This window comes from Bombina bombina, chromosome 3 (assembly GCF_027579735.1).
Source record: "Bombina bombina isolate aBomBom1 chromosome 3, aBomBom1.pri, whole genome shotgun sequence".
Classification (NCBI taxonomy): Eukaryota; Metazoa; Chordata; class Amphibia; order Anura; family Bombinatoridae; genus Bombina; species Bombina bombina.
In genome coordinates, this window is record NC_069501.1 from 1,250,944,715 (window position 1) to 1,250,964,993 (window position 20,279).

The window sequence follows — 20,279 nt, forward strand, 5'->3', positions numbered from 1 at the left end:
TATAATTTCCAACGCCCAGGGATCCTGGGCATCTCTTGCCCATGCCTGGGCGAAGAGAGAAAGTCTGCCCCCTACAAGATCTGTTACCGGATAGGGGGCCGTTCCTTCATGCTGTCTTAGAGGCAGCAGCAGGCTTTTTGGCCTGTTTACCTTTGTTCCAGGTCTGGTTGTCTCCAGACCGTCTTGGACTGAGCAAAAGTTCCCTCTTGTTTTGCATTAGAGGAAGTTGATGCTGCACCTGCCTTGAAGTTTTGAAAGGCACGGAAATTAGACTGTTTGGCCCTTGATTTGGGCCTGTCCCTAGGAAGGGCATGACCTTTTCTTCTAGTGATATTAGCAATAATCTCCTTCAAATCAGACCCAAAATAGGGTCTGCCCCTTGAAGGGAATGTTAAGTAGCTTATTTTTTGAAGTCACGTCAGCTGACCATGATATAAGCCATAGCGCTCTGCGCGCCTGTATAGCAAAACCAGAATTCTTAGCCGTTAGTTTAGTCAAATGAACAATGGCATCAGAAACAAAGGAATTGGCTAGCTTAAGTGCTCTAAGCTTGTCAAGTATGTTCATCCAATGCATGCAAGGGGCTGTTGAATAAAAAACTAATTTCTTATCCATTGGATCTAAAAAAGCACAACTGTCCTCGACAGGGATAGTAGTACGCTTTGCTAGAGTAGAAACTCTTCTCTCCACCTTAGGAACTGTCTGCCATAAGTCCCGTGTGGTGGCGTCTATTGGAAACATTTTTCTAAAAAAAGGAGGGGAAGAGAACGGCACACCTGGTCTATCCCATTCCTTATTATTAATTTCTGTAAACCTCTTTAGGTATTGGAAATACATCAGTACACACCGGCACTGCATAGTATTTATCCAGTCTACACAATTTCTCTGGCACTGCAAATGTAACACAGTCATTCAGAGCAGCTAAAACCTCCCTGAGCAACACGCGGAGGTTCTCAAGCTTAAATTTTAAATGTAGAAATATCAGAATCAGGTTAAATCATCTTCCCTGAGTCAAAAATATCACCCACAGACTGAAGCTCCCCTTTCTCAGCTTCTGCATATTGTGAGGCAGTATCAGACATGGTTCTTAAAGCGTCTGTATGCTCTGTATTAGGTCTAACCCCAGAGCTATCTTGCTTTCCTTTAAATTCAGGTAGTCTGGCTAATACCGCTGACAGTGTATTATCCATGACTGCCGCCATGTCCCGTAAAATAAACGCTATGGGCGCCCTTGATGTACTTGGCGCCATTTGAGCATGAGACCCTGAAGCGGGAGTCAAAGGGTCTGATATGTGGGGAGAGTTAGTGGGCATAACTTCCCCCTCGTCAGAATCCTCTGGTGATAAAATTTTTAAAGACAAAAAATTATCTTTATTGCTTAACGTGAAATCAGTACATTTGGTACACAATCTAAGATGGGGTTCCACCCAACGCTTTTAAACATAATGAACAAGGAGTTTCCTCTATGTCAGACATGTTTATACAGACTAGCAATGAGACTAGCAAGCTTGGAAAACACTTTAAATCAAGTTAACAAGCAAATATAAAAAACGTTACTGTGCCTTTAAGAAAAACAAATTTTGTCAAAATTTGAAAAACAGTGAAAAAAGGCAGTGAATCAAACGAAATGTTTACAGTATTTGTAATAAGTTAACAGAGCATTGCACCCACTTGCAAATGGATGATTAACCCCTTAATGCAAAAAACGGATCAAAAAAACGAAATAGACGTTTTTTAACAATCACAACAAACTGCCACAGCTATGCTGTGGCCTTACCTTCCCCATAAACTATTTTGGAAGCCTGTTTAGCCCTTTAGAGATGTCCTATAGTATTCATGGGACTGCTGAGGGAAGCTGGATGTCTCATTTTGTAATTTTAACTGCGCAAAAAAGTGCTAAAATAGACCCCTCCCACTCATATTACAACAGTGGAAAGCCTCAGGAAACTGTTTCTAGGCAAAATTTAAGCCAGCCATGTGGAAAAAAACTAGGCCCCAATAAAGTTTTATCACCAAAGCATATATAAAAATGATTAAACATGCCAACAAACGTTTTATATTGCAAATTTATAAGAGTATATATCTCTGATAGTAAGCCTGATACTAGTCGCTATTAAATCACTGTATTTAGGCTTAACTTACATTAATCCGGTATCAGCAGCATTTTCTAGCAATTCCATCCCTAGAAAAACTTATAACTGCACATACCTTATAGCAGAGTAACCTGCACGCTATTCTCCCTCTGAAGTTACCTCACTCCTCAGACATATGTGAGAATAGCAGTGGATCTTAGTTACAAGCTGCTAAGATCATAGAAAAACGCAGGCAGATTCTTCTTCTAAATACTGCCTGAGAGAAAATAGTACAACTCCGGTACCATTTAACCCCTTAATGACCACAGCACTTTTCCATTTTCTGTCCGTTTGGGACCAAGGCTATTTTTACATTTTTGTGGTGTTTGCGTTTAGCTGTAATTTTCCTCTTACTCGTTTACTGTACCCACACATATTATATACCGTTTTTCTCGCCATTAAATGGACTTTCAAAATATACCATTATTTTCATCATATCTTATAATTTACTATAAAAAATATTATAAAATATGAGGAAAAAATGGAAAAAAACACACTTTTTCTAACTTTGACCCCCAAAATCTGTTACACATCTACAACCACCAAAAAACACCCATGCTAAATAGTTTCTAAATTTTGTCCTGAGTTTAGAAATACCCAATGTTTACATGTTCTTTACTTTTTTTGCAAGTTATAGGGCTATAAGTACAAGTAGCACTTTGCCATTTCCAAACCACTTTTTTTCAAAATTAGCGCTAGTTACATTGGGACACTAATATCTTTCAGGAATCTCTGAATATCCATTGACATGTATATATTTTTTTTAGAAGACATCCCAAAGTATTGATCTAGGCCCATTTTGGTATATTTCATGGCACCATTTCACCGCCGAATGCGATCAAATAAAAAAATTATTTTACTTTTTCACAAATTTTTTCACAAACTTTAGGTTTCTCACTGAAATTATTTACAAACAACTCATGAAATTATGGAATAAATGGTTGTAAATGCTTCTCTGGGATCCCCTTTGTTCATAAATAGCAGACATATATGGCTTTGGCTTTGCTTTTTGGTAATTAGAAGGCTGCTAAATGCCACTGCGCACCAACCGTGTATTATGCCCAGCAGTGAATGGGTTAATTAGGGAGCATGTAGGGAGCTTCTAGGGTTAATTTTAGCTCTAGTGTAGTGTAGTAGACAACCGCAAGTATTGATCTAGGCCCATTTTGGTATATTTCATGCCACCATTTCACCGCCAAAAGCAATCAAATAAAAAAAAATTGTTCACTTTTTCAAACTTTAGGTTTTTCACTAAAATTATTTACAAACAGCTTGTGCAATTATGGCACAAATGGTTTTAAATGCTTCTCTGGGATCCCCTTTGTTCATAAATAGCAGACATATATGGCTTTGGCGTTGCTTTTTGGTAATTATAAGGCCGCTAAATGCTGCTGCGCATCACATGTGTATTATGGCCAGCAGTGAAGGGGTTAATTAGGTAGTTTGTAGGGAGCTTGCAGGGTTAATTTTAGCTTTAGTGTAGAGATCAGACTCCCACCTGACACATCCCACCCCCTGATCCCTCCCAAACAGCACTCTTCCCTCCCCCACCCCACAATTGTCCCCGCCATCTTAAGTACTGGCAGAAAGTCTGCCAGTACTAAAATAAAAGGTATAAAAAAAAAAAATAATAATTTTTTTTAAGCATATTTACATATGCTGCTATGTAGGGTCCCCCCTTAGCCCCCAACCTCCCTGATCCCCCCAAAATAGCTCCCTAACCCTCCCCCTCTGCCTTATTGGGGCCATCTTGGGTACTGGCAGCTGTCTGCCAGTACCCAGTTTGCAAATAAAAATGTTGTTTTTTTTATGTTTTACTATTTGTTTCTGTAGTGTAGCTTCCCCCCCACAGTCCAATACCCCACCAGCCAAACCGATCACTAAAAAAACCATATTAACCCCTTTGATCCCCACTTCTAAGAAAAACATTTTCTGTAGCTTAGTGGTTCCCACCCGCTCCCTCCCCGTGCACGCGCCCGCCCGGCCTCCCCGTGCACGCGCGCGCGTCCGTGCGCGTCCCCCCGGTCGTCCCCGCCCCCGATCCCACCCCCCTCCGCATCACAAAGGCCATCGATGGCCGCCACCCACCTCCCACACCGGCTCCCACCCACCAACGAAGGTAGCCGTTAATGTCCGGTGCAGAGAGGGCCACAGAGTGGCTCTCTCTGCACCGGATGGCTACAAATGGTTATTGCAGGATGCCTCGATATCGAGGCATCACTGCAATAACCGGAAAGCAGCTGGAAGCGAGCAGGATCGCTTCCAGCTGCTTTCCAAACCGAGGACGTGCAGGGTACGTTCTCAGGCATTAACTGCCTTTTTTTTGAGGACGTACCCTGCACGTCCTCGGTCATTAAGGGGTTAAAAACAACAAACTTTTGATTGAAGATAAAAAAACTAACTATATTACACCACTCTCTCTTACTACCTCCATACGTGTTGAGAGTTGCAAGAGAATGACTGGATATGGCAGTTAGGGGAGGAGCTATATAGCAGCTCTGCTGTGGGTGTACTCTTGCAACTTCCTGTTGGGAAGGAGAATATCCCACAAGTAATGGATGATCCGTTGACTGGATACACCTTACAAGAGAAAAAATAATCTTTCTTGATTCAGATAGAGCATTTGATTTTAAACAACTTATTAATTTACTTATATTATCAAATTATCTTCATTCTCTTGGTATCTTTTGCTGAAAAGCATGGACATAAGCTTAGAAGCCGGCCCATTTCTGGAGCACTATATGGCAGCTGTTTTTACAAGAATGTGATCCATTTGCAAGAGCACTAGATGGCAGCAGTTCTGTAAGAATGTTATCCATTTGCAAGAGCACTAGAGGGCAGCAGTTCTGTAAGAATGTTATCTATTTGCAAGAGCACTAGATGGCAGCAGTTCTGTAAGAATGTTATCTATTTGCAAGATCACTAGATGGCAGCAGTTCTGTAAGAATGTTATCCATTTGCAAGAGCACTAGAGGGCAGCAGTTCTGTAAGAATGTTATCTATTTGCAAGAGCACTAGATGGCAGCAGTTCTGTAAGAATGTTATCCTTTTGCAAGAGCACTAGATGGCAGCAGTTCTGTAAGAATGTTATCCTTTTGCAAGAGCACTAGATGACAGCAGTTCTGTAAGAATGTTATCCATTTGCAAGAGCACTAGAGGGCAGCAGTTCTGTAAGAATGTTATCCATTTGCGAGAGCACTAGAGGGCAGCAGTTCTGTAAGAATGTTATCCATTTGCAAGAGCACTAGATGGCAGCAGTTCTGTAAGAATGTTATCCATTTGCAAGAGCACTAGAGGGCAGCAGTTCTATAAGAATGTTATCCATTTGCAAGAGCACTAGAGGGCAGCAGTTCTATAAGAATGTTATCCATTTGCAAGAGCACTAGAGGGCAGCAGTTCTATAAGAATGTTATCCATTTGCAAGAGCACTAGAGGGCAGCAGTTCTGTAAGAATGTTATCCATTTGCAAGAGCACTAGATGGCAGCAGTTCTATAAGAATGTTATCCATTTGCAAGAGCACTAGAGGGCAGCAGTTCTATAAGAATGTTATCCATTTGCAAGAGCACTAGAGGGCAGCAGTTCTGTAAGAATGTTATCCATTTGCAAGAGCACTAGATGGCAGCAGTTCTGTAAGAATATTATCCATTTGCAAGAGCACTAGATGGCAGCAGTTCTGTAAGAATGTTATCCATTTGCAAGAGCACTAGATGGCAGCAGTTCTGTAAGAATGTTATCTATTTGCAAGAGCACTAGAGGGCAGCAGTTCTGTAAGAATGTTATCCATTTGCAAGAGCACTAGATTGCAGCAGTTCTGTAAGAATGTTATCCATTTGCAAGAGCACTAGATGGCAGCAGTTCTGTAAGAATGTTATCCATTTGCAAGAGCACTAGATGGCAGCAGTTCTGTAAGAATGTTATCCATTTGCAAGAGCACTAGATGGCAGCAGTTCTGTAAGAATGTTATCCATTTGCAAGAGCACTAGATGGCAGCAGTTCTGTAAGAATGTTATCCATTTGCAAGAGCACTAGATGGCAGCAGTTCTGTAAGAATGTTATCCATTTGCAAGAGCACTAGATGGCAGCAGTTCTGTAAGAATGTTATCCATTTGCAAGAGCACTAGATTGCAGCAGTTCTGTAAGAATGTTATCCATTTGCCAGAGCATTAGATGGCAGCAGTTCTGTAAGAATGTTATCCATTTGCAAGAGCACTAGATGGCAGCAGTTCTGTAAGAATGTTATCCATTTGCAAGAGCACTAGATGGCAGCACTATTTCCTGCCATGTAGTGCGTCAGATGCCTACTTAGGTATCTCTTCAACACAGAATATCATGGGAACAAAGCAAATTTGCTAATAGAGGTACACTGGAAACTTTTAAAAATGGTTTGTTCTGTCTGAAACACAAAATAATTGTTTGGGGTTTCCTATCCCTTTAACATTGAACAGCTCGGCAAACAAGCAATCAAACTGTTTATTGACAATTTTGTTTTTGTGTATTTCAGCAAATTGTTGCTTATTTTGGCTACTTGTGACAGTGATAATGCCCTAGCAATTGTTTTTCTATATTTTGTGAAGCAATCAAATAAATAGGATTTTAATGTTCCATTACCCATTAGCCGATTATCTGAAGGTTGCGCACACTTTCTATTAAACTCTATAAATCCTAATTTTGATTCAGTACTAAATGTAAACAGAAAATGCAACGCCAAGAGAGAAAGCAATTACACAGACTGTTTGCCGAACGGACAGCGGCTACCTGCAAGCAGGAAACCAATGTTCTGTAAACTTGATATAGAGATAGGAAGGGCCAACCTAAGCAGGTGGCATCTGTGACCGCTGTGTACTGCACTGAGCTGTCTGTGCATTTCTATCAATACAAAATGAAAGCTTCAGCATCGCCAGACGGAATCTTATTGAATTTTATTTATATCACATCAGTGACCCAAAGTGCTGCTCTCAGAATTTAAAGGCACATGAAATCCCAATCATTATTTAGACAAAGCATGCCATTTTAAACTTTCTAATTTACTTCTCTTATAAAATGTTGTTTCATTCTCTTGGTATCTTTTGTTGAAAAGCAGGGACGTCAGCTCAGCGGGAGCGTTCACTATTTGGCAGCAGTTTTGCAAGAATAATATTGATTTGCAGAGCTCTAGATGGCAGCACTATTTCAAGCTTTGTAGTACACCTGAGACCTACCTAGGTATCTCTTCAACAAAAAATACCATAGGAATGGAGCAAATGGAACTGTAAAATAATAAATTGTAAACTTTTTAAAAAAAATGTATTCTTTGTCTGAATCACAATAGAAAATGTGGGGGTTTCCTAGCCCCTTAATTGACAATCAGCATCCTGATAAAAACAGTAACATTTTATATAGCGTTACAACAAAACAAGGCAACTAAAGAACTAAAGAACGAAATAAGCAAAATAAAAAATACATTGCATTTTTAACAACGTACAATTGTATGGGCAAATTAAACCATAATATAAAAGCTAAGCAACCAGTGACGCCCAAACTATGGCTTGAGGGCCAAGGTTTATTTTTGTTTTTCCCTCAGCACCCTGCGAAATGTTTGAGTTGCATTTCCCTTTAAGCATGCGTATTTTTAAATTTGTGTACTGTAAAGTATAATGTAACTTTATTTTGAGGCAATGGGGTTAATTTATCAAGCTCCGTAGATCGCTGCTCCATAACTTGTCAGCCTGCTCTGAGACGGCGGACAGAAATCAAACCGATGGAATACGATCGGGTTGATTGACACCCCGTGCTAGCGGCAGATTGGCCATGAATCTGCAGGGGGCGGCATTGCACCAGCAGTTCACAAGAACTGCTGGTGCAATGATAAATGCCGACAGCGTATGCGATGTGCAGCGGACATGATACTCTACATTGTAATAAATTGACCCCATTATGTTTAGCATAAGTGTAATGTAAAGGTGACAAGGCCTCTATACAAAATATTTAGGCCCTCCTGAGTTTGAATAAATAAAGAAAAAGATAAAAATGATCCATATAAAAAAAAAATGAAAAAAATAGAGGATAACATTTGCAGAAGAAAAAAAACATGTATTTGTCACTATCTCAACGAATAAATCATTATTTTAACTGATGTATTTTATAAAATCTATATTCTGTTGAATACAGGGGTACTCAGACCTACCAAGGCTAATTATTAACCATAGGGAAATTATTCTGTCGGTCTATCCTAGGTCCTACATTATTTAAAATACAGTTTTATCTGTAACATGTGGGTCAATCTTTTGTGAGATGCAAAATGCAACCAAGTGTTTCTAAATAATTATCTCCTTATTTAATATAAAATGAACAGAAACCTGCCTCAATTCTCTCTGGCCTGTTGAAGTTGCACCCAGCTATTTAATGCCCCTTTAAAGCATTACTTAAAAGGACATGAAACCCAAATTTTTTCTTTCATGATTCAGATAGAGAATACAATTTTAAACAATGATCCAATTTACTTCTATTATTTAATCTTCTTCATTCTTTAGGTACCCATTTTTGAATAATTAACAATGCACATGGGTGAGCCAATCACACGAGGCATCTATGTTCAGCCACCAATCAGCAGCTACTGAGCTAATTTAGTTATGCTTTTCAACAAAGGATATCAGGAGAATGAAGCAAATTAGTTAAAAGGACAGTCAACACCAGAATTTTTGTTGTTTAAAAAGAAAGATAATCCCTTTATTACCCATTCCCCAGTTTTGTATAACCAACACACTTATAATAATACACTTTTTACCTCTGTAATTATCTTGTATCTAAGCTTCTGCTGACTGCTCCCTTATTTCAGTTCTTTTGACAGGCATGCAGTTTAGCCAATCAGTGCTCACTCCTAGGTCACTTTACGTGCATGAGCTCAATGTTATCTATATGAAACATGTGAACTAAAGCCCTCTAGTGGTCAAAATGTATTCAGATTAGAGGCAGTCTTCAAGGTCTAATAAATTAGCATATGAACCTCCTAGTTTTAGCATTCAACTAAGAATACCAAGAGAACAAAGCAAAATTGGTGATAAAAGTAAATTGTGAAGTTGTTTAAAATCGCATGCCCTATTTAAAACATGAAAGTTTTTTTTGGACTTGACTGTCCCTTTAATAAAAGTAAATAGGAAAGTTGTTTAAAATGGCATTCTCTTTCTAAATCATAAATTAAAACATTTGGGTTTCAAATCTCTTTAAAATGTCCATTTAATAGAGAATGTTTCAAATGTATCACAGCCTTTTTGTCTTTTTATGTATGTTCCAGTGCTGAATTAAGCAAAATTTTCTCTGGGAGTTACAAGTGAGCAACTTTTACTCAACTATTTTTCATGACACCATGACAGACCAATGTCCCTTTAATATCATGACCAGCTCTAGTCAACCATGCACAGTTGAAAACATTTTAAAATTTCCAGGGACACTTTGCAGCAGAGCCACGCCCATTTATGTTATGCATTGCCCCTCCCACTCAAATCCACAACAAAAGAAGCACATAAATATTACTAATTTAAAGTAACCATACTGATTGCTTAAAGGGATAGGAAAGTCAAAAATACACTCTGCTGATTCAGATAAAGAATTCAACTTTTATTGTAAAATGGACTTTATTCTCTTTCGTACCTTTGTTAAATAGAATATGTTCTTCTGGGAGCTGGCTGTTGATTGGTGGCTACATACATGTGTCTTAAAATTGTAACACAATTGTTATAGAGCCACATTAAACATCATAAACAGCAGCACACACAAAATGCTACCTGATCTGCATCTGGATGATCTATTTCTTTTTGAGTTTTATTTCACAATAAAGTAATCTTCCATTCAGCACTGCCATATAAACAAGCAACAAAATACGGATTTTAATGTGTTATATTACAGGGATATGAAACCCAAAACTTTTCTTTTGTGATTCAGACAGAGCATAACATTTAAAAAAAGTTTTCAATTTGTCTTTGTTTTTATAGGTAGGTGTCTGGAGAACTACATGACAGGAAATAGTGCTGCCATCTAGTGTTCTTACAAATGTATAACAGTCTTGCAAAACTGCAGCCGTATAGTACTCCAGACACGTGCACACTCCTGAATTTATATCCTGCTTTTCAACAAAAAGTAAAGTAAATTAGAAAAATGTTTAAAATTCTATGCTCTATTAAAATCATGGAAGTTTAATTTTGACTTTACCCTCCCTTTAACCCCTTCACCCAAAAAGACGTATATATACGTCATGCAGTACTCTGCCCATCGTATACACCTTGCAGTGCTCTGCCCATCGTATTGCAAGACGTATATATACACCTTGCAGTGCTCTGCCCATCGTATTGCAAGACGTATATATACACCTTGCAGTGCTCTGCCCATCATATTGCAAGACGTATATATACACCTTGCAGTTCTCTGCCCATCATATTGCAAGAACTATATATACACCTTGCAGTACTCTGCCCATCGTATTGCAAGGCGTATATATACAGTATATATATATATATGCAGTGCTCTGCCCATCGTATTGCAAGACGTATATATTCACCTTGCAGTGCTCTGCCCATCGTATTGCAAGACGTATATATACACCTTGCAGTGCTCTGCCCATCGTATTGCAAGACGTATATATACACCTTGCAGTGCTCTGCCCATCGTATTGCAAGACGTATATATACACCTTGCAGTGCTCTGCCCATCGTATTGCAAGACGTATATATACAGTATATATATATATGCAGTACTCTGCCCATCGTATTGCAAGACGTATATATACACCTTGCAGTGCTCTGCCCATCGTATTGCAAGACATATATATACACCTTGCAGTGCTCTGCCCATCGTATTGCAAGACATATATATACACCTTGCAGTGCTCTGCCCATCGTATTGCAAGACGTATATATACACCTTGCAGTGCTCTGCCCATCGTATTGCAAGACGTATATATACAGTATATATATATGCAGTACTCTGCCCATCGTATTGCAAGACGTATATATACACCTTGCAGTGCTCTGCCCATCGTATTGCAAGACGTATATATACACCTTGCAGTGCTCTGCCCATCGTATTGCAAGACGTATATATACAGTATATATATGCAGTACTCTGCCCATCGTATTGCAAGACGTATATATACAGTATATATATATATATATATGCAGTACTCTGCCCATCGTATTGCAAGACGTATATATACACCTTGCAGTACTCTGCCCATCGTATTGCAAGACGTATATATACAGTATATATATATATATATATATGCAGTATTCTGCCCATCGTATTGCAAGACGTATATATACACCTTGCAGTACTCTGCCCATCGTATTGCAAGACGTATATATACAGTATATATATATATATATATATATATATATATATATATATATATGCAGTACTCTGTCCATCGTATTGCAAGATGTATATATACACCTTGCAGTGCTCTGCCCATCGTATTGCAAGACGTATATATACACCTTGCAGTACTCTGCCCATCGTATTGCAAGACGTATATATACAGTATATATTTATATATATGCAGTACTCTGCCCATCGTATTGCAAGACGTATATATACAGTATATATATATATATATATATATATATGCAGTACTCTGCTCATCGTATTGCAAGACGTATATATACAGTATATATATATATATATATATATATGCAGTACTCTGCCCATCGTATTGCAAGACGTGTATATATACAGTATATATATATATATATATATATGCAGTACTCTGCCCATCGTATTGCAAGACGTATATATACACCTTGCAGTGCTCTGCCCATCGTATTGCAAGACGTATATATACACCTTGCAGTGCTCTGCCCATCGTATTGCAAGACGTATATATACACCTTGTAGTACTCTGCCCATCGTATTGCAAGACGTATATATACAGTATATATATATATATGCAGTGCTCTGCCCATCGTATTGCAAGACGTATATATTCACCTTGCAGTGCTCTGCCCATCGTATTGCAAGACGTATATATACACCTTGCAGTGCTCTGCCCATCGTATTGCAAGACGTATATATACACCTTGCAGTGCTCTGCCCATCGTATTGCAAGACGTATATATACACCTTGCAGTGCTCTGCCCATCGTATTGCAAGACGTATATATACACCTTGCAGTGCTCTGCCCATCGTATTGCAAGACGTATATATACAGTATATATATATGCAGTACTCTGCCCATCGTATTGCAAGACGTATATATACACCTTGCAGTGCTCTGCCCATCGTATTGCAAGACGTATATATACACCTTGCAGTGCTCTGCCCATCGTATTGCAAGACGTGTATATATACAGTATATATATGAAGTACTCTGCCCATCGTATTGCAAGACGTATATATACAGTATATATATATATATATATATATGCAGTACTCTGCCCATCGTATTGCAAGACGTATATATACACCTTGCAGTACTCTGCCCATCGTATTGCAAGACGTATATATACAGTATATATATATATATATATATGCAGTACTCTGCCCATCGTATTGCAAGACGTATATATACACCTTGCAGTACTCTGCCCATCGTATTGCAAGACGTATATATACAGTATATATATATATATATATATATATATATGCAGTACTCTGCCCATCGTATTGCAAGATGTATATATACACCTTGCAGTGCTCTGCCCATCGTATTGCAAGACGTATATATACACCTTGCAGTGCTCTGCCCATCGTATTGCAAGACGTATATATATATATATATATGCAGTACTCTGCTCATCGTATTGCAAGACGTATATATACAGTATATATATATATATATATATATATATATATATGCAGTACTCTGCCCATCGTATTGCAAGACGTGTATATATACAGTATATATATATATATATATATGCAGTACTCTGCCCATCGTATTGCAAGACGTATATATACACCTTGCAGTACTCTGCCCATCGTATTGCAAGACGTATATATACAGTATATATATATATATATATATATATATATATATATATGCAGTACTCTGCCCATCGTATTGCAAGACGTATATATACACCTTGCAGTACTCTGCCCATCGTATTGCAAGACATATATATATAGTACAGGGAGTGCAGAATTATTAGGCAAGTTGTATTTTTGAGGATTAATTTTATTATTGAACAACAACCATGTTCTCAATGAACCCAAAAAACTCATTAATATCAAAGCTGAATAGTTTTGGAAGTAGTGTTTAGTTCGTTTTTAGTTATAGCTATTTTAGGGGGATATCTGTGTGTGCAGGTGACTATTACTGTGCATAATTATTAGGCAACTTAACAAAAAACAAATATATACCCATTTCAATTATTTATTTTTACCAGTGAAACCAATATAACATCTCAACATTCACAAATATACATTTCTGACATTCAAAAACAAAACAAAAACAAATCAGTGACCAATATAGCCACCTTTCTTTGCAAGGACACTCAAAAGCCTGCCATCCATGGATTCTGTCAGTGTTTTGATCTGTTCACCATCAACATTGCGTGCAGCAGCAACCACAGCCTCCCAGACACTGTTCAGAGAGGTGTACTGTTTTCCCTCCTTGTAAATCTCACATTTGATGATGGACCACAAGTTCTCAATGGGGTTCAGATCAGGTGAACAAGGAGGCCATGTCATTAGATTTTCTTCTTTTATACCCTTTCTTGCCAGCCACGCTGTGGAGTACTTGGACGCGTGTGATGGAGCATTGTCCTGCATGAAAATCATGTTTTTCTTGAAGGATGCAGACTTCTTCCTGTACCACTGCTTAAAGAAGGTGTCTTCCAGAAACTGGCAGTAGGACTGGGAGTTGAGCTTGACTCCATCCTCAACCCGAAAAGGCCCCCACAAGCTCATCTTTGATGATAGCAGCCCCAAACCAGTACTCCACCTCCACCTTGCTGGCGTCTGAGTCGGACTGGAGCTCGCTGCCCTTTACCAATCCAGCCACGGGCCCATCCATCTGGCCCATCAAGACTCACTCTCATTTCATCAGTCCATAAAACCTTAGAAAAATCAGTCTTGAGATATTTCTTGGCCCAGTCTTGACGTTTCAGCTTGTGTGTCTTGTTCAGTGGTGGTCGTCTTTCAGCCTTTCTTACCTTGGCCATGTCTCTGAGTATTGCACACCTTGTGCTTTTGGGCACTCCAGTGATGTTGCAGCTCTGAAATATGGCCAAACTGGTGGCAAGTGGCATTTTGGCAGCTGCACGCTTGACTTTTCTCAGTTCATGGGCAGTTATTTTGCGCCTTGGTTTTTCCACACGCTTCTTGTGACCCTGTTGACTATGTTGAATGAAACGCTTGATTGTTCGATGATCACGCTTCAGAAGCTTTGCAATTTTAAGAGTGCTGCATCCCTCTGCAAGATATCTCACTATTTTTTACTTTTCTGAGCCTGTTAAGTCCTTCTTTTGACCCATTTTGCCAAAGGAAAGGAAGTTGCCTAATAATTATGCACACCTGATATAGGGTGTTGATGTCATTAGACCACACCCCTTCTCATTACAGAGATGCACATCACCTAATATGCTTAATTGGTAGTAGGCTTTCGAGCCTATACAGCTTGGAGTAAGACAACATGCATAAAGAGGATGATGTGATCAAAATACTCATTTGCCTAATAATTCTGCACTCCCTGTATATATATATATATATATATATATATATATATATATATATATATATATATATATATATATATATATATATATATGCAGTACTCTGCCCATCGTATTGCAAGATGTATATATACAGTATATATATATATATATGCAGTACTCTGCCCATCGTATTGCAAGACGTATATATACAGTATATATATATATATGCAGTACTCTGCCCATCGTATTGCAAGACGTATATATACAGTATATATATATATATATATATATATATATATATATATGCAGTACTCTGCCCATCGTATTGCAAGACGTATATATATATATATATGCAGTACTCTGCTCATCGTATTGCAAGACGTATATATACAGTATATATATATATATATATATATATATGCAGTACTCTGCCCATCGTATTGCAAGACGTGTATATATACAGTATATATATATATATATATATATATATGCAGTACTCTGCCCATCGTATTGCAAGACGTATATATACACCTTGCAGTACTCTGCCCATCGTATTGCAAGACGTATATATACAGTATATATATATATATATATATATATATATTTATATATATATATATATATATATATATATATATATGCAGTACTCTGCCCATCGTATTGCAAGACGTATATATACACCTTGCAGTACTCTGCCCATTGTATTGCAAGACATATATATATAGTACAGGGAGTGCAGAATTATTAGGCAAGTTGTATTTTTGAGGATTAATTTTATTATTGAACAACAACCATGTTCTCAATGAACCCAAAAAACTCATTAATATCAAAGCTGAATAGTTTTGGAAGTAGTGTTTAGTTCGTTTTTAGTTATAGCTATTTTAGGGGGATATCTGTGTGTGCAGGTGACTATTACTGTGCATAATTATTAGGCAACTTAACAAAAAACAAATATATACCCATTTCAATTATTTATTTTTACCAGTGAAACCAATATAACATCTCAACATTCACAAATATACATTTCTGACATTCAAAAACAAAACAAAAACAAATCAGTGACCAATATAGCCACCTTTCTTTGCAAGGACACTCAAAAGCCTGCCATCCATGGATTCTGTCAGTGTTTTGATCTGTTCACCATCAACATTGCGTGCAGCAGCAACCACAGCCTCCCAGACACTGTTCAGAGAGGTGTACTGTTTTCCCTCCTTGTAAATCTCACATTTGATGATGGACCACAAGTTCTCAATGGGGTTCAGATCAGGTGAACAAGGAGGCCATGTCATTAGATTTTCTTCTTTTATACCCTTTCTTGCCAGCCACGCTGTGGAGTACTTGGACGCGTGTGATGGAGCATTGTCCTGCATGAAAATCATGTTTTTCTTGAAGGATGCAGACTTCTTCCTGTACCACTGCTTAAAGAAGGTGTCTTCGAGAAACTGGCAGTAGGACTGGGAGTTGAGCTTGACTCCATCCTCAACCCGAAAAGGCCCCACAAGCTCATCTTTGATGATAGCAGCCCCAAACCAGTACTCCACCTCCACCTTGCTGGCGTCTGAGTCGGACTGGAGCTCTCTGCCGTTTACCAATCCAGCCATGGGCCCATCCATCTGGCCCATCAAGACTCACTCTCATTTCATCAGTCCATAAAACCTTAGAAAAATCAGTCTTGAGATATTTCTTGGCCCAGTCCTGACGTTTCAGCTTGTGTGTCTTGTTCAATGGTGGTCGTCTTTCAGCCTTTCTTACCTTGGCCATGTCTCTGAGTATTGCACACCTTGTGCTTTTGGGCACTCCAGTGATGTTGCAGCTCTGAAATATGGCCAAACTGGTGGCAAGTGGCATTTTGGCAGCTGCACGCTTGACTTTTCTCAGTTCATGGGCAGTTATTTTGCGCCTTGGTTTTTCCACACGCTTCTTGTGACCCTGTTGACTATGTTGAATGAAACGCTTGATTGTTCGATGATCACGCTTCAGAAGCTTTGCAATTTTAAGAGTGCTGCATCCCTCTGCAAGATATCTCACTATTTTTTACTTTTCTGAGCCTGTTAAGTCCTTCTTTTGACCCATTTTGCCAAAGGAAAGGAAGTTGCCTAATAATTATGCACACCTGATATAGGGTGTTGATGTCATTAGACCACACCCCTTCTCATTACAGAGATGCACATCACCTAATATGCTTAATTGGTAGTAGGCTTTCGAGCCTATACAGCTTGGAGTAAGACAACATGCATAAAGAGGATGATGTGATCAAAATACTCATTTGCCTAATAATTCTGCACTCCCTGTATATCTATATATATATATATATATATATATATATATATATATATGCAGTACTCTGCCCATCGTATTGCAAGATGTATATATACAGTATATATATATATATATGCAGTACTCTGCCCATCGTATTGCAAGACGTATATATATAGTATATATATATATATATATATGCAGTACTCTGCCCATCGTATTGCAAGACGTATATATATATATATATATGCAGTACTCTGCCCATCGTATTGCAAGACGTATATATACATCTTCGCATCAGGAATCTCCAGCACCCTCAGCTGTTAAGTTCACCGTCTGTAACGATCTTCTGTTGGTGCCGACGGGAGGTGTGGGCGGCCCAGTAAGGGAGCCAGGAGGGAGCGGGAGAAAGTGGGAGGGCCCAACGCTACAGAAAATACAAAACAAAGGGACATGGAGGGATGGGACAGCTACACTACAGAAAAGGGGATCAGGGGGTGTGGGGGCCCCCTAAAGATTGCAGGTTGGGGGGACAGTTTATAGGTACTGGCAGACAGCTGCCTGTACCTAAGATGGCAGGTAATAGTTAGAGGGGGGAGGTTAGATAGCCGTTTGGGGGGATCAGGGCAATTGGGGGTAAGGGGGATCCTACACTGTAGAAAATATAATAATAAAAAATTTTTTTTATTTAAATAAAAAAGCTTATTTTAATACTGGCAGACTCTCTGCCAGTACCTAGGATGGGGGTTACCAGTGGGGGGGGGGGGGGGGAAGAGCTGTTTGGGAGGAATCAGGTAGGGATCAGGGGGTGGGAAGTGTCAGGTGGGAGGCTAATCTCTACACTAAAACTAAAATTAACCTTTTAAGCTACCTAATAAACTTCTTCACTCCTGGGAATAATAGAAGTGAGGGGCGCAGCTGCAATTAGCGGCCTTCTAATTACCAAAAAGCAATGGCAAAGACATATATGTCTGCTATTTCTGAACAAAGGGGGCACCGGAGAAACTTTTACAAACATATGTGCCAAGATTGCACAAGCAGTATGTAAATAATTTCTGTGAGAAACCCAAAGTTTGTGAAAAAAGTACCATTTTTTTTTTATTTGATTGTATTTGGCGGTGAAATGGTGGCATGAAATATACCAAAATGGGCCTAGATCAATACCTTGGGTTGTCTACTTAAAAATATATATATCGTTTTGACAGGTAAATAAAAAAAAAACAAGGCTCTATTTCTGTTTAAATGGAGTTATTGCAAAAATGCAAAAATTCTATGGTATTTTGGGCAAGATTTGTCTGAAAGTCACGGTAGTGAAAAGGTTAAGGTACATTATTTTATGAAAATAAAGTTGAAATCACAAACAAGATGTAACATTTCAGAGGTTTCTTTATACTTCTATTGTGAAATGAGTCTCGCAGCATTGGTGAATTTTTTCGCAATTAGTATCGGAAATTATCTAAGCATATTATGCCTGTAGGTTTCACAGTTTCATCTCACTGAATGTATTTATAAAAAACCCGGAAGGTGAAATGTACGTCGGAGATTCACTGTGACATCACAAGGAGGGCAAACTCTTTGCTATAGGACACAAACTGATTAGCTAATGAACATACGGTTATTGCAAGCTGTAAAGCGTATGTTGTAAGATTTCCTATCAGATTTTGGTGTTCTTGGAGTGTTATGACCCCTGTGTGACCTTTTTAATTTGCACAATTGTGAAGTTTAATAAAAGTGGAACCCCCTGTACAATTGGCATTATCTGATCACTTGAGTGCATATCTTAAAGCTATAGAAGCCCTGTACTGTATGAGTACTGTTGCTTCTGCACCACATTGATACACATTGAAATAGTGTAACACAATGGGATTGTCTTTTTATTTTCTTTGAGGTTTTAATGGCTGATACAATATACTTTGGAAGCTGTTTCATTGGAAAGTGTGGCTGGAAGTTTTGATCTAAGTATTCATTATTTTAGTTTGTGTACACAGTGATAATACATTCATTGATTTTTTTTTCACTTAAAGCACCAGAAAATACAGTATATTTGCATAATAAACAAATGCATGATAAAAAGACAATGCCATAGCACTTAGTCTGAACTTCAAATGAGTAGTAGATTTTTTTTTCTGACAAATTTTAAAGTTGTTTATTTCCAATCCCTCAGTATCATGTGACAGCCATCAGCCAATCACAAATGCATGTAAGTATATTCTGTGACTTCTTGCACATGCTCAGTAGGAGCTGGTGACTCAAAAGACATAATTATAAAAAGACTGTGCACATTTTGTTAATGGAAGTAAATTGGAAAGTTGTTTAAAATTGCTGCTCTATCTGAATCATGAAAGTTTAATTTTGACTTGAGTGTCCCTTTAATAAAGTGAAGGGAAAAAAAAATGTTTGCAAAACTAGAAACATTCTGTATATTTCTCATCATAAGGATGTATTTTATATGATCCGGACCTTAAAGAGAAATACAACGCTTAACTTAAATTTTGCTTTTATTTAATCCTTTAAAGCAGTGATTTGCAACCTTTTTTTTTTGCCGTGGCACACTTTTTTACATTAAAAAATCCTGTGGCACACCACCATCCCAAATTTTACAAAATCACACATTGTAGCCTAATACAGGATATATATATATATATACACTCTGTACTGTGCTGTCATGCCATGCCTCCTACAAACTATACATGACATGTTGACATTCATTCACAAACAATCATAATGTATGTATGTGAATGAATGCCAATGTCATGGTTGTAAATGATGCCTAATGAGCCTGTCACATACCTCCCAATATTTCAAAATTTGAAAGAGGGACACCTCCCCACTGTTGTCAGTCTGCCGCGGCACACCTGAGGATCTCTCACGGCACACTGGTTGAAAAACACAACTTTAAAGCATTGTTTCTCAACCAGGGTCCTCAAATACCCCCAAAAGGCCAGGTTTTCATTATAGCTGAACCAGTGCACAGGTGAAATAATCAGATGATGGTTGAGAGCAGGTTAGTAACCATGGTTACTAATCAGCTGATCACTTCACCTGTGCACTGGTTCAGCTATAATTAAAACCTGGCCTGTTGGGGGTACTAGAAGACCAGGTTTGAGAAACACTGCTGTAAAAGACCTTTGGGCGCTGGATAATCTTTTAAGATAATGTCATCTGAGGGGAAAGCTTTTGTGAATCTGATTCTGGTGTCAGCTCTATTGTGAAGTAAAAGTTGTTTAAACATTAAAACTATATATATCGCATATATTGCAGTATTATTAT